This window comes from Natator depressus, chromosome 8, assembly GCF_965152275.1.
Source record: "Natator depressus isolate rNatDep1 chromosome 8, rNatDep2.hap1, whole genome shotgun sequence".
NCBI lineage: Eukaryota > Metazoa > Chordata > Testudines > Cheloniidae > Natator > Natator depressus.
This window is the reverse complement of record NC_134241.1, coordinates 67,369,760-67,387,054: the sequence shown is the minus strand read 5'-3', so window position 1 is coordinate 67,387,054 and position 17,295 is coordinate 67,369,760.

Here is a 17,295-nt window from a genome sequence, read left to right as displayed (position 1 = left end):
AATCGCTTTATTAAATCAGGATAAAATGCTTAATTTTGACACTTCATTTTACCTCAAAAATGTACACACATCAGCTATTTATAAATTTTTAGTGTGTAGTCGGTAAATTTTGCTAACCTTGGAAAGTGCACTGTCTAAATGTCATGCTACACAATTAGGCAAATATATACAAGTTCTGAATGGCTTAATTACAGCAGTATATACTTGGGTAGCATTTAGAGAACAGAACTGGAATTGTTGGCATTGTTTGTTCCTGATATATAGTGGAATATTAGAAATATGTCAATAGTTAGAACTATAATTTTCTCTGTAATATTTCTGTAACTGCAACTATAATTTCAGTTGATCAATAAGCCCATGTTGAGTAAGCTGTTTGGACTTCCCATTTTTTCTTGGGAATACAGTACTTATTAAAATAATCTGTACGGCAGAGTTGTATCTCCATACTTATATCATACTTAGAGTATAAATACCAGGAGAAATGTTTCCTTCCGTCCTTCATATATGCATGTGCAATTCCCAATGAAACCAAGGGGAGACAAGTGTAGAACTTGGATCCTGCATCTTTAACATTCAGAAGTCCCTTTATGCTGTGAATTAAATAGCATAGATTTACTCTTATTAATGACCTTTTTTGCGTGGTTTTGGTGGAGAATAAGATCATTTTTGTTGGTAATTACTGGTATTCAGTTTCATCCCATTGCAGAAAGCCTTTAAAAGGCTCAGCTCCATGGCCTTAGGAGGGATTGTGTCAAAGTTTCTCTGCTGCATGCCCCCAGCCATACATTATTCATATATGCATTATGGAAAAATTTACTTAAAAGTAACCCTCGGAAATTTCATTGTTTCTTTTTTGAGTGAAAGACTTGTCCCAAAGAAAAAATGGAATGATCAATTAGAGACAATTTATTAAAAAGCAAAGAGGATAGAACTAACAACTCATCCTATCCAACTGCAAAATTCCATTATTAAAAAAGGAAGAGCAAGAGGCAATTTTCAGATAGGTCTAAAGTTTAAACAGCAGCAGCAAGGGATGCCTTTGAGAGTCTCATGCAGGGAGCAGACTAGACAGTAAAGACCTGCAGGAGGTCACTGCGTGATAAGTATTTTAAGCAGCGATGTTTGCTAATTTGAAACATTTTAATTTTATTTCACTTCCATGTAAAAATTTTTTAATAGAAACGTATCCTTTCATGTCACATAGGGGGCACAGATCTCTAGTCACGTCACTCATTCAAATCTAGGAATCCAGAGACCTACTACTTTGCCACCTTGTGACTGAAAAGTAGAACTTGAAGTGAGGCAGCAGCTGCTTTACAGCTCAAACAGAAGTGATGACTGGGAGACAACACCACAGCATACCTTTCACTCTTCTTCTCTGTCCCATTCAGTCACACGTTGTAATATCTCCATAGGCCAAATCCACCAACTGCTTAATCTTAGGACTTGTCTATATGGTGGCATAATACGCTGTACAGGGGTACGGTTTCTGAAGTGTAGTAACTTTAGTTACTTAGTGCTGCACATTAATTGGTTCGTGTAGACCTTGCTGGTGCACACTAAAGGTTTCCTAGAGCACTTTTCTGCGAGTAGTAGTGTAATGTAGCACAGTAAGTAATATATGACATGACTCACGCAGGCCAAGAGAGACATCGGTATTAAAACTGCTTCCCTACACACTAGGAAGTGGATATTGCAATATTTTGTTGTTTGACTCACTCCAAAGTCTCTTCAGAGGAAAGAAACTTGCACTATGATTATTTCTCAGTTCTCCTTTCATTAAACTTTTGCACCAGAATAGAAGCGGACTTGGTAGTGCTATGCCCTGTAGACCTATTTTCCTCACTCACCATGTTTCAATGAATGACATGGCTTTAGCAGTGAAACAGTTGCTTGTGGATCTTTCTTCACAACAAACACAAAAACCAAAAAAAAAAAAAGAAGGACCACGATTTGGCATGACTAGCAGAAGTTCAGAAGATGCATACATTAGATCAGACCCTTACAGGAAAATGCAGGTTTGCTAGATTTCAGAGATGGAGTGTTTTGGAAAAGGTGTTTGGGAAATACCTACTTACACTTAAAAATACCTGTGGGATCTATTGATACTTTGCATAACTATTTACATTTGTCCAAACTGATTACAAGAAGGGAAGAGCAACACATTTTTCTATTGCTACTTTAACAATTCACAAACAAACCATGGCTTATTTAGGCTGCCAGTACTTAGTATGAGTCTCTCTCTCTCTCCCTTCCCTCCACCCTAAGCAAACAACTTGTGATACACCCACATGGTTAGCACTTTAAAAGAGAATTGTGATAGAAGTCTTGCCAGTAGCTTCCTTTATATCTTCCTTTATCTACTCTCAATGATCTAAATTCTGATTTACATCTGATGGTTACATCACTGTCAATCTTGAGTAATTGCATGGTGGTAAACTGGGTTATTTTAATTTACATCCTTGCAACTGAGAGCAAAAAATCTGCTCAATCTACTTTGCTAGAAGAACTGAAAAAGGCAGCTTTTGGAACGGTACCATTTACAACCACTAGTTTCTTTTCTTGATTCATTTTACTTAGCTGTTGTGAGCTCTGCCTAAGTCCATGACAAAACAGAATGGAATGTACAAAGAGGAAGAAAAAAAAAATCGGCTCTTCCCCTCTACTTGCCTTACCTGAGTATCAGAAGCAACTTTTCTTAGGAAACACTGAGACCCAGCCTATCGGATGGAAGTATGTGATGCACTGAGGGGCAAGAATGAATTCTATATACAAGATGATTTAATGTCTATTAAAAGACAAAGGTACTTTAACTATTGCTCAGAGTGTGTGATGTGTCAGGGAGTAATGCCATCCCTGTAGCAGTGGGTAATCAGGTTACATAGCTACCTCATTTTCGGGAGCTATAGGACTTTCACCTTGCATATATTTCTAATAATTATGTGACACAGGGGTTCTGGGAAAAAGCTGAACTTTATTGCCTGACTTCAGTCACCCAACCTTGGTCAGAGTTACAAAAATGAATATCCTGGCTGTCACATGATTGGCTCAGTATCTACTGACTCCATTGAGTACAATGTCTCAACAAGGGTCTCGTCAGCTAGAAAGGTGGTGGGGAGGTATATAACTTGATGCTAGTTAGGTTATTTCTTAACTTTATCCAAAAGTTAAATATAACTTTCATGAAGAATATCCTTAACTGTGGCACTATTTAGACAGTATAAGAGATTTTTCTTCTCAACAAACATAGTATAGGTTTAATAAAAAAAACACCAATTGGTGGCTACATGAACCAATAAAAGCTTAAAGGAATGCACATAAAAACTATGTGCAAGTATCAAGTTGAATTCTCAAAGAAAAAAGTCATTAAGGTGAAATTAAAATCATAGGGAAAGAATAGCCTGAATAAGAGATTTAATCATGAGGTTGATTGAGATGTCCATGAAATTTGATAATGAGTGGCAATAAGATTTATAAGTAAATTAGGTATAATAAAAAGGTGTTAATTTTTAATGAGATGAGTTCTCATTAGAGATTAAAAAAGAACACCAGAGTTTGAAAGTTTCACATTTCTTTTATGAAGTACCGGTACTCTGAATTTGGTCTGAAATATGTCACTTCTTTGTTGAAATTACAGCAAATATTTTATAAAATGTGGAAGGTTGTTCTGTATGTGAGTTGGTATAAAAGTGCGATAACCATTAGCTACAGTATACATTAGTTAATCCCAATTTTATTTTGCACAAAGGGAGGGTTTTTCCCCTTAAAGATTTACAGTGATATGTTTATACGGTTTTTTTATCTGCAGAATATTCTGCATGTTGCTAATGTGTTGAGTTTTAAATGAGTTAACAACTAGCACCATAGCTCAACACACAGGGGAGAACTGGGGGTGAGTTTACATCACAGTTTGAGTCCTACATAGCTAATCAAGATAAAAATCAAACTTCAGGGAGCATGGCGCTCCTGGATGATACAAGAGTTGTTCTTAAGAAAACATGGACTCCAGGGAACCTGTAAATACTATAGAAAAAGTGAGAGAAAAAGAAAACTGTAAGTAAACTAAACAGCTATGCGACCAGGAACCTAAATCCAAACATTTCAAGCTCTGAAAGTTGGGCAGGATAAAAATATTGGTTTTAGACACAGTCGACACTGTGAAAAGGATCAAGGACACAAAATGTGACTGCCCTCAGTATGGTGGATTAAGGGGTGGGAAGATACAATGAGTGTCCTCAGCTTGTGTCTTCTGTGAGGAGGCCAGGGCACAATATCCATCTCTGCACTAATTTTCTCCCTCCCTCCTGGCAATGCTGGCCAGGGAAGCAGGGGGCAGCAGTCTACATAAAAAACAGTACATCAGGCATTTATGCCAGAGATCCATGAGAAATTGTTCTTTTTTTGCCATGTTCTCTGCCAGAATTCCCCCCAGGATAGTGGAGAGCCACACCACCCCCAACTGCTTAAAAATAACCACAATGGAAATTAAAAAAAAATGTTAGGCTACCATTTTGTGAGCAGGGGGAAGAGGGATGTACAGTGCATTAAATACACACACACGTCCATTAACAAATAAGGCATGCTAGTTCATGTAGAATTTATAATTAATGCACAGGCAAAACTTTCATGTGCGAGTAGGGACTAGAAGTTTGCCTCTAAGGAAGAAGTAGCAGGTAAGGGGAGAATTTCAACAGATCTCTCTGCATAAGGTACTGGCAACAGAACTTCAACCAGATTGCACTCTTCCACACAGTTCTGAGATCTTAAGGTTTTTACAGAACCACATTTCCGAAACAGAGGGTCACTATTCAGACAATAAAAAACTTCCAATAATGTGACTAGATTTAAACACAGTGTTGATTTGTGTTGTCATATTCTGATATCACACACACGCTATCCTAGTTATTTTCTTATCTGCAGATACTGTATTGAATCTCTTTCCTGACCTGGTAGTAGCATCAACTAAAGTGCCTTTATGTTGTTGCTAAAATAGCAGATTTCCAAAAGACACAGTACCTGAAGTTATTATTGCATACTAGATTATCCCAGAAATTCAGCAAATCTATCACAAGTTGTATAATTAATTTATGCTTAAGGGTATAGTCATGTTCTTTTCTAAGACCATCTTTCACCAAAAGTCTATGAAGACTTTGAGCCAGATTTTTTATGTTAGTGGGTATCTAAATTTGCATGGACCTATGATTATACACAAATATCTGGCCATGCACGGTGAAATCAGGATTTCTCTATGTATATTCCCAGTTGGGTGCGTTTTCAGCACAAATTAGACACATAAAAGTATGTGGACACAACTATGCATTTTGAACTTTGAAAACCCACCCATATGTTTGTGTAATATGCCTGCTTTAGGAAAATATAACACAGCCTGTGTGCATCACATCCTCCTGTAATGGTTTTCTCACACAGAAGACAAGAACCCATTACTGTGCCTAACTTATACTACTACTCCTCTAGTTCAAGCCACAAATGCTTGAATTACTTAAACATCTCTGGTTCTATTGCCAATGATGGCCAGCTGTGGGGTCCTTACAGAAAAGGAATAATTACAGTCATTTCTTTCTCTTGAGCGGCAGAATTTTACTTTAATTTTGGTTCTTTTCCTCAAAAGAAGGGGAAAGAAGATAAAAAAGCCAATCCTACTTTTTATCCAGTTCTCCTCCTTCAAGCCCACTGTTACTTATTTTGAGCCAAAATGACTACATTCAGGATAAACCCAAGAGGCAAATGACCTAGGGCTCATGACACACAGCTTGCACCTGCCTAGTGACTTGCTTGAAATGCTGGTGACTCATTAGCTGCTATATACAGCATAGGACTGCAATTAGTAGTAGTATTCTGATTTCTCTGTATGCCATTTCATATATCACATTTGACCAAGAAATTGATCTCCCTAAGAGCCATCAGGCACAATTTAATCACGTGATTAATGGGCCCAAAAGACTCTTGCATTCCTCTGGAGGGGTGGCAGGTCAGTTTCTGCAGCACTGCCAATATAGTATTAATTAAAATTTACATACATTTAAAAAAAAAAGGCAAAAACAGGCATCAAAGACCAAAATTAACTGTTAGAACCAAATCCAAAGACAAATCCAAGAATCCCATGCACTGCTACAGAATAGGGACCGAGTGGCTAGGAAGCAGTTCTGCAGAAAAGGATCTAGGGGTTACAGTGAACGAGAAGCTGGATATGAGTCAGTGTGTCCTTGTTGCCAAAAAGGCTAACAGTATTTTGGGCTGTATAAGTAGGAGCATTGCCAGCAGGGGTGGTGGGCAGGGGAGTGGATGGGGTCAGGGCGGTCAGAGGGTGGGGAACAGAGGGGTTGAATGGGGGCAGGAGTCCCCGGGGAGGGGCAGTCAGGAAGAAGGTTTGGTTGGAGGGGGTAGGGATCCCAGGGGTCGGGGGGGCAGTCAGGAATGAGAGGAGGGGTTGGATGGGCAGCGGAAGGGATAGGGGGCGGGGACCAGGCCACGCCACGCCTGGCTGTTTGGGAAGGCACAGCCTCCCCTAACCGGCCTTTCATACAATTTCCAAAGCACGATGTGGCCCTCAGGCCAAAAAGTTTGCCCACCCTGATCTAGACTGTTCTCAGTGGTAGCAGATGACAGAACAAGGAGTAATGGTCTCAAGTTGCAATGGGGGAGGTTTAAGTTGGATATTAGGAAAAACTATTTCACTCTGAGCGTGGTGAAGCACTGGAATGGGTTACCTAGGGAGGTGGTGGAAACCTTAGAGGTTTTTAAGGTCAGGCTTGACAAAGCCCTGGCTGGGATGATTTAGTTGGGGATTGGTCCTGCTTTGAGCAGGGGGTTGGACTAGATGACCTCCTGAGGTCCCTTCCAACCCTGATATTCTATGATAGTTTGAATAAAATCTCACTTACTGACCTAACAGGCTCAATGATAAATAGCACATAAAAAAGGCTATTTCCTCTTGGTTCATTGTGGGAAATTATTTTCCCCACATAATTTATGAATGTAACTTTGTTTTTAAATGTAAGTAATGAAGTCTTTTATTCTACCCTGGATATGGATGCATTGGGCTTCTGAAGAGAAGGGAAATACAACCAACCAATAAAGGTGGGTTATTACACGTCCTTCTCAAAGTTTCATTGCACAAGAGGACTAGACCACAGAAAAATTTAAGTAATGGAAAGCATGGCTGTTCTGTTTTCCCTTGTTTTTCTACAGTAAATAGTATTGGCCTCTATATATTAATCTTATTGATTTTTTAAATGATATGCACAGAAAAGTAATGCCCAAATGTTCACGCTGTCACTATGACTAATCATTTTTCCCCTGCTCTAGATTTTACACCTTGAGGAAACAGTTGTGACAATGATGCTTTCCACTAAAGTGTCCTGCAGATGTCAAGAGGAACACATTAATGGCCAGATAAACCTTATAAATGGCAAGCATGCTGTTTAAATACTAAATACAAAGAATAGTCAATAGAAAAGGCAGTACCAGGGTATGAATTTGCCCATTTTAAATAATTTCCGGCAGTCAGATAAAAAGCAGTTGCTGACTTTTTAAAATCCTATTTCCCCCTAACTTTTTCAATGAAAATTTATTTATGGTCTTTTGGCTTCCCTCTCATGGGTCATTTTAATGATCATATAAATATAGCTGTAAACTGACACTACTGAGGAGTGCTGCTAACTCACTACAAGTAGATAGCTATGGCTTTTTAGAATGTAAACTGCTTGAGTAACAAGTTGGGATGGAATTTGAAGAACAGAGTATGTCCTGACATGTAAAGAGGGCAGAAAGCTGCCAGAAAAAACAGCCTCGGAAGCTCAAATAATAGTTTTACATGCATTATTATTGTTTACAAAGAAAAATTTATAATTTAAGAATAAATGGCATGTGAAAAAATGTTAAGCAGTTTTAAGAACACCAGTTAGCTGTGCACAAGTCACATGCAGAAACAGTGGGATAATCCTGTTCTTAAAAGTAAGTATCCTTTTGAAGATACAATTAAAAACGTTTAAAGAAAAGGAAAACCCATATAGTCTACCTATTGCCAAAAAAAAAAAAAAAACATGATACACCTCAATCTAAGTCCTAAAGCAAGGAGGAAAACACCCAGCTTTGGGGATAATTATTGTTTCTACCTCCTGTTGAAATCTGATGTTTCTTATGTGTCATATGACGTGCTCTATTCTGACCGATTTTGAAGCATGCATGGATTTGGATCACAACTAAAAAGAAACAGCATTTTTAAAAGTAGTACAACAAGATACTTAGCAGGCTGGTAGCAGTATACAAATTTGCTGCGACATAGCATGGTATATCTTTTCCCCTGGAATTCACAAAGAATCTTGCCATGATCATTAAGGGTTATGCCATATAGGTATAACCCACAATAAGTAATGGTGCAGTCACACTGCTCTGGGTGTAGCATCAGGAGATATTCTGCCTCAAGGGGGCAAAGTGGTTCTGACTTTCTCACATCTGCATAACCAATACTATACCCCTTTGTGTGTGCAGCTTACACCCTCTCTGGAAGGCTGCCAAGCTGTGCTTTCCTGTGTGTGGAGAGGACTGAGCCATGGCACGGCCCAGCCCTGTCTGAATCCTAAAATAAATGGGGATGTAGGAGCTGTTCCACCCCTCAGAAGGCAGGGGTTGCAATTTTCCTGGACCCTTGTATAGGCTTGAAAATGCAAGGAGGAAACACTCCTTATGCCTTCTACCCCCACACTGCACGCTCACATAAAAGCCAGGTAGAGTCTGGCTCTAAAAGAATGACTTCCATGTATTGTCAACAACGTCTTGAGAGGCCCATTGGGGGTGGATTTTTCCAAAGTGCTCACATTGGCCTAAATCTGTTCTTATTGAATGGGAGTTTTACCACTATCTGCAATGCAAACAGACTAGGTCAATGCTGAACTCATCCACATTTTCAGATCATGGTGGCTGAATAAGTATAAGAATCAAAAGACGTGGATATAGAGTGACATATGGACATGATATATGAGTGGGTGGAGAGCTGTAATCCTTCTCAATGATAAATTTTGTATCTTTTGAATTAAATTATTCACTTCTCTGACTTTAAAAAAATTTTTCAAGCAGTCTTTTGAAAAAAATAACCCCCTTTCCCAATGTCAATCATTTACTCACTGCCAATTTACAGACTTATACTGTAGGTCAGTCATTTCTGGAAGAACAAACAATGTTCCTTAGACTTCAAAGATAAAATTGCAAATGTATGTGTAAAATTCAAACAAGAAAACTACCTGAACATGGGAGATTCATTCCCAAATATCACTTAAAAGGAACACATGTATGTCCTGCAGAATGCTGGCAGCACTCTGAGTGGATGGCAATTAGACCCATTCTAGAAATGCACCCTTATAGAGCACAGAACAAGGAAGGCATGAGGAAAATCTGGAATTTTAGATTTCTGGATAGAGCTTTCATAAGCCATGGCAAGAATATTCTTACAGCAGGTTAGCTTCCCTCATGGCACTCTCCTATGAGCCAGCTATCAGAAGCAGTGTTGGGCCAAGGGTGTTCTAGGCCCAGTTTGAAGACGCAATCCTCCCTCCCCCCGGTCACCCATACTCACCACTAGGTACTTTTACAAAGGGACCATGTAGGGACAGGATTTTATAATTGTACTATAAAAATAGATGGAAACCTTGATTTCATTCTGCCAGCCACTCTTTTTGAATAAAAAAAGGAATGACTGTCCGAGACTGGGATCTTGTTTCCTATATGCATTATAAACTTCCCTCTAGTCATTTCTTTGGTTTAAGGTTTAGTGAGTAAAAGACAGGATCTTGTATTGTGTCTATGTTAATTAGATTAAAGGAATGTTAAAAGGCCTGAGCCACAATATAAACTGTTTTGACCACAAGATTTAGTGAAGTTTAATTTACAATGTATTCTGCTGAACTTAAAATAGTGCTGTCTTCTCTGTGAGAGATTGTGTGTGTGAATGAGGAATGCATGCATCAGGAAAAGACAAGGTGTGAAAGCCATCACAAATGTCCAGATGGTCAAGAAAGAGAGAGACTTGGAAACACCAGGAGACAATCAGAAAACATCCATTGTATCTGAGGCTAAACATGTTAGCGGCATTGACGGCCTCAGAGGTGAGGCAACCACCCCTGAAGGCAAGACAACAAATAGCAGATAACATGGGAAGCCCGACAATAACCATCAAATGATAACAGCGGAAAATCCCAAGATTACCACCACTTCAGGACTAATGATTACAGGAGGACATTGCAAAATGCATCAACTCAAATGGGAATTTACAAGTATAAAGCTAGGGTGTTTTGCCTTGAAACTCTGGGTTCAGTCCTGCCAAAACCTCGGAGCATTGGATCGCGACCGACAGAGCCCAGCTCCTCACTCGTGGTCAATCTGATGTGTGGCTGATGTGATTAGGCCCCATCAGAGGCTCATTCACCTGCCCATCTACCAATGTGATATATGCCATCATGTACATTGGCCAAACTGGACAGTCTCTACATAAAAAGACTAAATGGACACAAATCAGACGTCAAGAATTATAACATTCAAAAACCAGTCGGAGAACACTTCAATCTCTTTGGTCACTCGATTACAGACCTAAAAGTGGCAATTCTTCAACAAAAAAACCTTCAAAACCAGACTCCAGCGAGAGACTGCTGAATTGGAATTAATTTGCAAACTGGACATAATAAACTTAGACTTGAATAAAGACTGGGAGTGGATGTGTCATTACACAAAGTAAAATTTCCCCATGTTTATTCCCCCCCCCCCCCCCCCACACACACACACTGTTCCTCAATTGCTGGAAATGGCCCACCTTGATCATCACTACAAAGGGTTCCCTCCCCCCGGTAATAGCTCACCTTACCTGATCACTCTCTTTACAGTGTGTATGGTAACACCCATTGTTTCATGTTTTCTGTGGATATAAAAATCTCCCCACTGTATTTTCTACTGCATGCATCTGATGAAGTGAGCTGTAGCTCACGAAAGCTTATGCTCAAATAAATTTGTTAGTCTAAGATGCCACAAGTACTCCTTTTCTCTTTGCAGGGTGACACCAACAACCCTTTCAGTCCCAACTCTCTCCAAATATATCCTCCTTGAATTTGTAATTAATAGACACTCTGACCATTCCCCTCTGGTTTGTCACCCCTAAAGGAGTGAAAACAGCCACTTGTTTATCAGCCTTCTTTGGCATATGCACTCCACACAGTTTGCACACCAGAGAAAACATTTATTGAATAGAAAAATCAGATTCAAAAGATGAAAGAGTAAGGGAAAGCAAACATATACAAGTTACACAGAAAAGAAACAAAGACAAATTCAGGCTTTACACTTTCATATTAGATAAAATCCATTTTCTAAGAAGAGTTACCCATTGCCTTGAAACAGTTTGAGAGTACTCCATAGCTATAAGAGGGATCCAGCGTTCACAAACGGCCTCCCATCTCAAGACTGCCCCTTAAGTTCTGGATAAAAAAACCCTCAGTCCCAATCCCACATTTACAAGACTTTTTTTATTTAAACTCTGTCCACCTTGACTCATGATTAAGCAGAGGGGGAAATTCCCTCCTGATCTGGTGTTTGGGGGCCAGGATGTTCGTTTCAATATCGAGTTGTCTCAATGTATTTCCATTTACTGACTAATTGTAATTGCCCACACATTCTAGACAGACTTGATTTCAGTGACAGCTCTTCCTGTAGGTGTAGCTACTCTGTTTCTAAGTGCTATTGTTCACTGGCAGCAAGTGACTGAAGAGGATATCTTCATGCTTAGAGATTTTCACTCATTGGGCCTTATCACATAAGTCAATGGGAGCAGAGAGTGCTCAGCATCGTATGGGGCATTCAAAAACTTGCAGGCACAAACAGGCCCCACAATCTCTATTTTTTACTTGTTGTCCTTATCTGGACTGACCCTGTGCCTCATCCAAACTTCTCCAGCTCTCTCAGGAAGTACCATTTTGAATACAGTCTCCCAGGTTTATGAAGATGAATTCAGCAATCCTACAAAATAATCTTGTGTTTCTCAGATTCTGGGCAGGCCACATAAATGTAAGTATATTTTTCCCAGATATTCCAGACAATGACCATTATTACACTGTCATTCTATAGCGTATCTGCGGAAAACATTAGCATTACAGATATCTTACACGATTAAAGTTTATTTTACATATTACCACTGAAACTGTTTCTTCTCTAGCCTTTCCCCCTAGACTAGAGAAGACTAGATATCATGTCAGCACTTACCCCTTCATATATCTGACTTGCGCAGACTTCAGTCAGAATAGTGACAGTCTTGTCTGTCACTTGCACAAACACCCCTTGACTTGCCAAACCATGATTTAGGATGGGCCTCACCCAATTTGTTAAAATGGAGTTAAGGTTGTGAGTTTCTGTCAGTTACTTAAAAGGAAAAATATAGCTTGAGAGAATGTTGCAGTTTCTCTTAATAATAAAATATTAGAAATCCTGGAAATTCAAAGTATGTTCTCTTTAACAAAAGAAAGCAAAAACCCACCACAAAGCAAATGAATGCTCATACAGGAAATTCATTGTTGAAGTTCACACAAGGAATGTTATTGTTGCTACATACAGAATAGAAAACCAGGATACAATCCTATCCTCAAAAATATGCATATTTTCATTGCATCAAGGATTCATGACATTGAGAAGAGATCTAACTAGACTGCCTTGCTCTAATGGATGCATTATACAGTGATGATCATGATGATAGAGTCTCCCATCAATGTTGACGTACAACATGTACGGTCAGACCAATACAAGAATCACAATCATGGTTGTGTGTGGGACTAACAGGATTGTCCAGGACCATTGTATCTTTGCTTTGTGCTGTTCATGTTTTTCACATAAGGTGTTAATGCCCTTTGCTTCCAAGTGGTTAAGAGCAACATGACAAATCTGCTGCCACCTTGCTCTGTCATGGACTGTTGCTTCCCAATTGCTGAGGTCAGACTGACATGCTTTCAAGTATGACTTCAACGTGTCTTTATATTGTTAGTGCTGGCCACCATGAGAACTGACCATAAAAATATAGCTTTGGGTGTTCGAGTTGGCCAGACAAATACGATGCCCAGATCAACACAGCTGAGCTTCTGAGCATGCTTTGAATGCCAAACATACAACAATTAAGGATTTTTATATTGGGAATCTTGTCCCATTGTTTAACCCTGCAAACTCTGAAGACTGTGCATATGGAACTGAACAAAATTCCTAATGTGGCAGCAATATGTTGTCCAGGTCTCAACTATATAGAAGCATTGTAAGCATGACTGCCCAATAGACATTTAGCTTGGTATTTATTCTGACACCCCTATCACTCCATAGGCGCAGTGACAGCATTCCAATGCAGAGCTGTCCTTGGCTATGCGATAGGTAATCGCATCAATTGTGGCATTCTGTGACAGCACATTCCCTAGGTAGGAAAATATCTCCACAGACTTGAGAGGAGTGATGTTGATCTTCATAATTGGATAGACGTAATTGGCTCCCCCAGCACACATTCAGCTCTCTTTAGGCTGATTGTAAAACCAAAACAATTGACTGCATGAGTTAAGTGATCAGTTATAAACTGAAGGTCATCAATTGAGTGAGCGACCAGTGCACAGTATCAACAAATAAAAGCTCCTTAAAAAAAAAAAAAAAAAAAAAAGAGAGAGTAAATCTTCCACTTTTGTGCAAATGGAAGTGTTGCAGATTAAACAGCCTCCCATCAGTGCAGAACTGGATAAATATGCCACTATCAGTGTAATGATGGCATCCATAAGCATACCCCCCCAAAAAAGGATGGAAAAGAATGTAAGAATGTGTGGTATCATTAGTAACTGGAAAGGGATCAGATCTCTCACAATTTTCCCCCCACTCTGGCCATCATAAGTCCAAGTGATGGAAATAAACTTTGCAAGACACCCAAAGATGAACAAAAGTTTCCAGATTCAGTCACAATTTACAGAGTCAAAAGCATTATCTAAGTCAATGAACACCACAAAGACCATGGTTTTGCTCCTGGCACTTTTCCTGAAATTGATGGGCTGTGAAGATCAAGTCTATCATGCCCCCATCCAGACCGAAATCCACACTGAAACTCAGATGATGGTTTCCACAAGTCTATTCAATATGATCCTTGCAAGAATTTTCCCAGCAACAGAGTAAGGAAATACCATGGTAGTTATCACAGTTTGCCCTTCCACCCTTACGTTTACAGAGATGGACAATGTTGGCATCCTTCAAATCCTGTGGCAAGGACTCTTGCTTTCAGATACCACAGACAGGCCACGTGAGGGGTCTCGCAGCATGGTAACCATCCTGCTTATAGATCTCTGCTGGAATTCCATCTGGTCTAGGTGCTTTCCCTTGTGACATCTGCTCAACTGCTGCCATGGTCACATAAGCTGGGGCGAGTGCAAGTTCTTTTTAACAAATGTTGTGGAAGAGAATTAATTACTTCCTTGAAAATGTTGGAAGGATGATTGAGACGCAAACTGAAATGTTTCCTTCATCAGTCAATGCCTCTGTCATCTGAGAGTTGATTGCAGTCTAATGTGCATACAGTGGTTATCCCATTGCACCTGGGATCATCCACCACGTGAAGGCCAGCAAAAAAGCTGTTGGTGTCTTTGAGGTCTCCTGCCAGTTGTAACTTCACTGCTTTCTTTTCTCACCACTGGGTTTTTCATTTGCTGAACTCTGGTCTGAGCCATCTGTTTTGTGCAATGATATGTGGCCTTCCTAGTTGCTGAATTCTTGTCCACTATGTAGGCTCGATGGATGGCATGCAGTGAATTCAAAAGCCAATATATTTTGGGACCTTTTTCCATCAAACAAGACCTCATGTTTCCTCATAACGAAGCTGAGAGTTTCAGGAGCCTTATTACAAGTTATACCCTAAAAATTATTCCAGGCTGTCTCAACACCAGCAGAGGCTTCTGTTATTGAGGGAAAAGGCTTTCCATGAGTTTTAGTTAGAATTCAGTGTGTCACAGTTTTCCAGGCTTGAAATACTGATTTTCTTCACTGACTTGAATCACTATGTTGCTTGAGGAAAAAAAAAAAGGGAGGGAAATTTGACTTCTCACAAGTCTACAATCTGATCCATAGTCAGCATCTCGCATGACCCAAGTGAGTCTGGCATTGCAGAGATCCCTTCACTGTAAAAATATCGTAATCGATTATGTGCCAGTGTTTTGAACAAGGGTGCATCCAGGCCATCTTATACTTGTTGGCCTGCTGAAACCCTGTGTTTGTGATGACCAGGTTGTACACGGTGCATTCAGAAAGTAATAGCAACCTGTTAGGGTTTGTGTTGCCAACTCTGTGATGACCTATTGCATTGGCCCATGATGCATAGTCACTACCAACTCTGGCATTGAAATCACCTAAAATGATTGTAGTTGTAAAGCTAAATGCATGTACCTTCATTAGACCACACTACTTCTGCCTTCTTTGAGGCCATACATATCAACAGAAACAGCCAGGTTTTTAAAATATTTCTTAAGCAAAAATGACCACATTCAGGATAATCCTTAAGGACAATTCTCTAAAAGTACATGGAGTTGCATATATTAAAAATGTTGTTATAACTAACTAAAATAGATCTTATCTTAATCCTCTTCCAGACTGTAGCAATAATTAACTAACTTACCAACCAGAACAAAGGTTGGAAGAGGAATTTCATATATCATACCCATACGTATCAAAACACAGCCATGTATTTCAGTGTTCCTTGACTCCAATTCAAGAACTCCACAACCTGCAAACGTCTTAAAGTCTTGATTAAAAAAAAAAATCTCCTTAATGGAAATGTTCACACCTTTCTTGTGAGACAAAAACAACAAAGGTGGAAAGTCACCAGGAGACAGGGTCACAGTTAACACTGATTGGAAATTCAAAGTTAGTATTATACTTTTAGCAAAATAAAAAAATATGGAAATGCAAAGTTATCCAGACTATTATGTTTGTGTTCATGGAGAATATTTAAAGGTCTTACCCCCTAAGTACTAGATAGATTATAATTCCAGTTTTATATTTTTGCATGATAGTAATTTTCATTTCAATCTAAACTGAAGTGAGCAGAGGTAATCTAGAAAGAGTAAAATACTCAGCAGTTCTATAGACCAGGAATCAAACCTGAAGCATGGCCTCCTGAGACCAGGGGGCAGATCCTTAGGTGGTATAAGCTCCAAAGACGACACTGGAACTATATCAGTTTATACCAGCTGAAGATCTGATCCCATCTGATAGCTCAAGGAATAAGCTGGTCGTGGCTGACTTCACATAAAGGAATCATAACTAGAGCGAGTTGGGAATTTTGCAACTCATTTTTTTCCCCCCCTCAAAAAATGTAGAGCCCACAAATCTGACACCGTATGCAGGAAAGGATCAGTTTTGCTGAATTTCCTAACTCAAACACAGTTGGAAAACTACCAAAATTATTAAAACATCCCATTTTAACCACTTCTGAAGTTAAAACTTTAAAGTTTTTGGTTTGAAACAGCTTTTATATATCAACGTTTAACTTAATTTATACAAACAAAGGTTTACACAGAATAAATGGTCAAAATCCAAATGAAGTGTTTCAAAATTATCAAAATGAAATGTTTAGAGTGACCTGAACTGGTTGGGTTGCTAGTGTTTTTTGGTTTGTCATTTTGCAATTTTTTTTTTTTAAGCTTTGACTTTAAAACTTGAATTGGGACAGGAAAATTTTTGAAATCTCGAAAATTCTGACAAGACAGGAAGGCTTTCCCCATGTAGCCCTAATCATAACCTGTATACAGCAAGTTGAGATGTTTGGGTTCTGAATTGCAAGTCTGCTGTTTTGGGAAGAAGATGGACTCAAATTTTTGTTCAGACTGTACCCAGCTGATTTAAAAGAAAAAAAAACCAAACATCTGTTTTTTAGCCAGGAACATAAAAGACACTACTCATGGTAAAGACAGATAGGCACAGAAAAAAAAAAATGTCTTTCACATATGGGTTCTGAATACTCTATATGTGCTACTTTCCTTATCTGCAAAGCTGATTGAATAGTGTTTGCCAGAATATATTAAGCAAAATGTACCACTTTTAATTTAATAGTTTATTCAATGAATATTTATGGTTGCATTCAGAGCACATTGATTATTTATTATTGTTTGGATTCTGGTAACACCTAGAAGGCCCCAAGTTAGGATCAGGGCCACACTGAGCTGAGCAATGTGCACACACATAATCGAACGACATCCCTTGCCCCAAAGAATTTACAATCCTACTACTGTAGGGGTATGT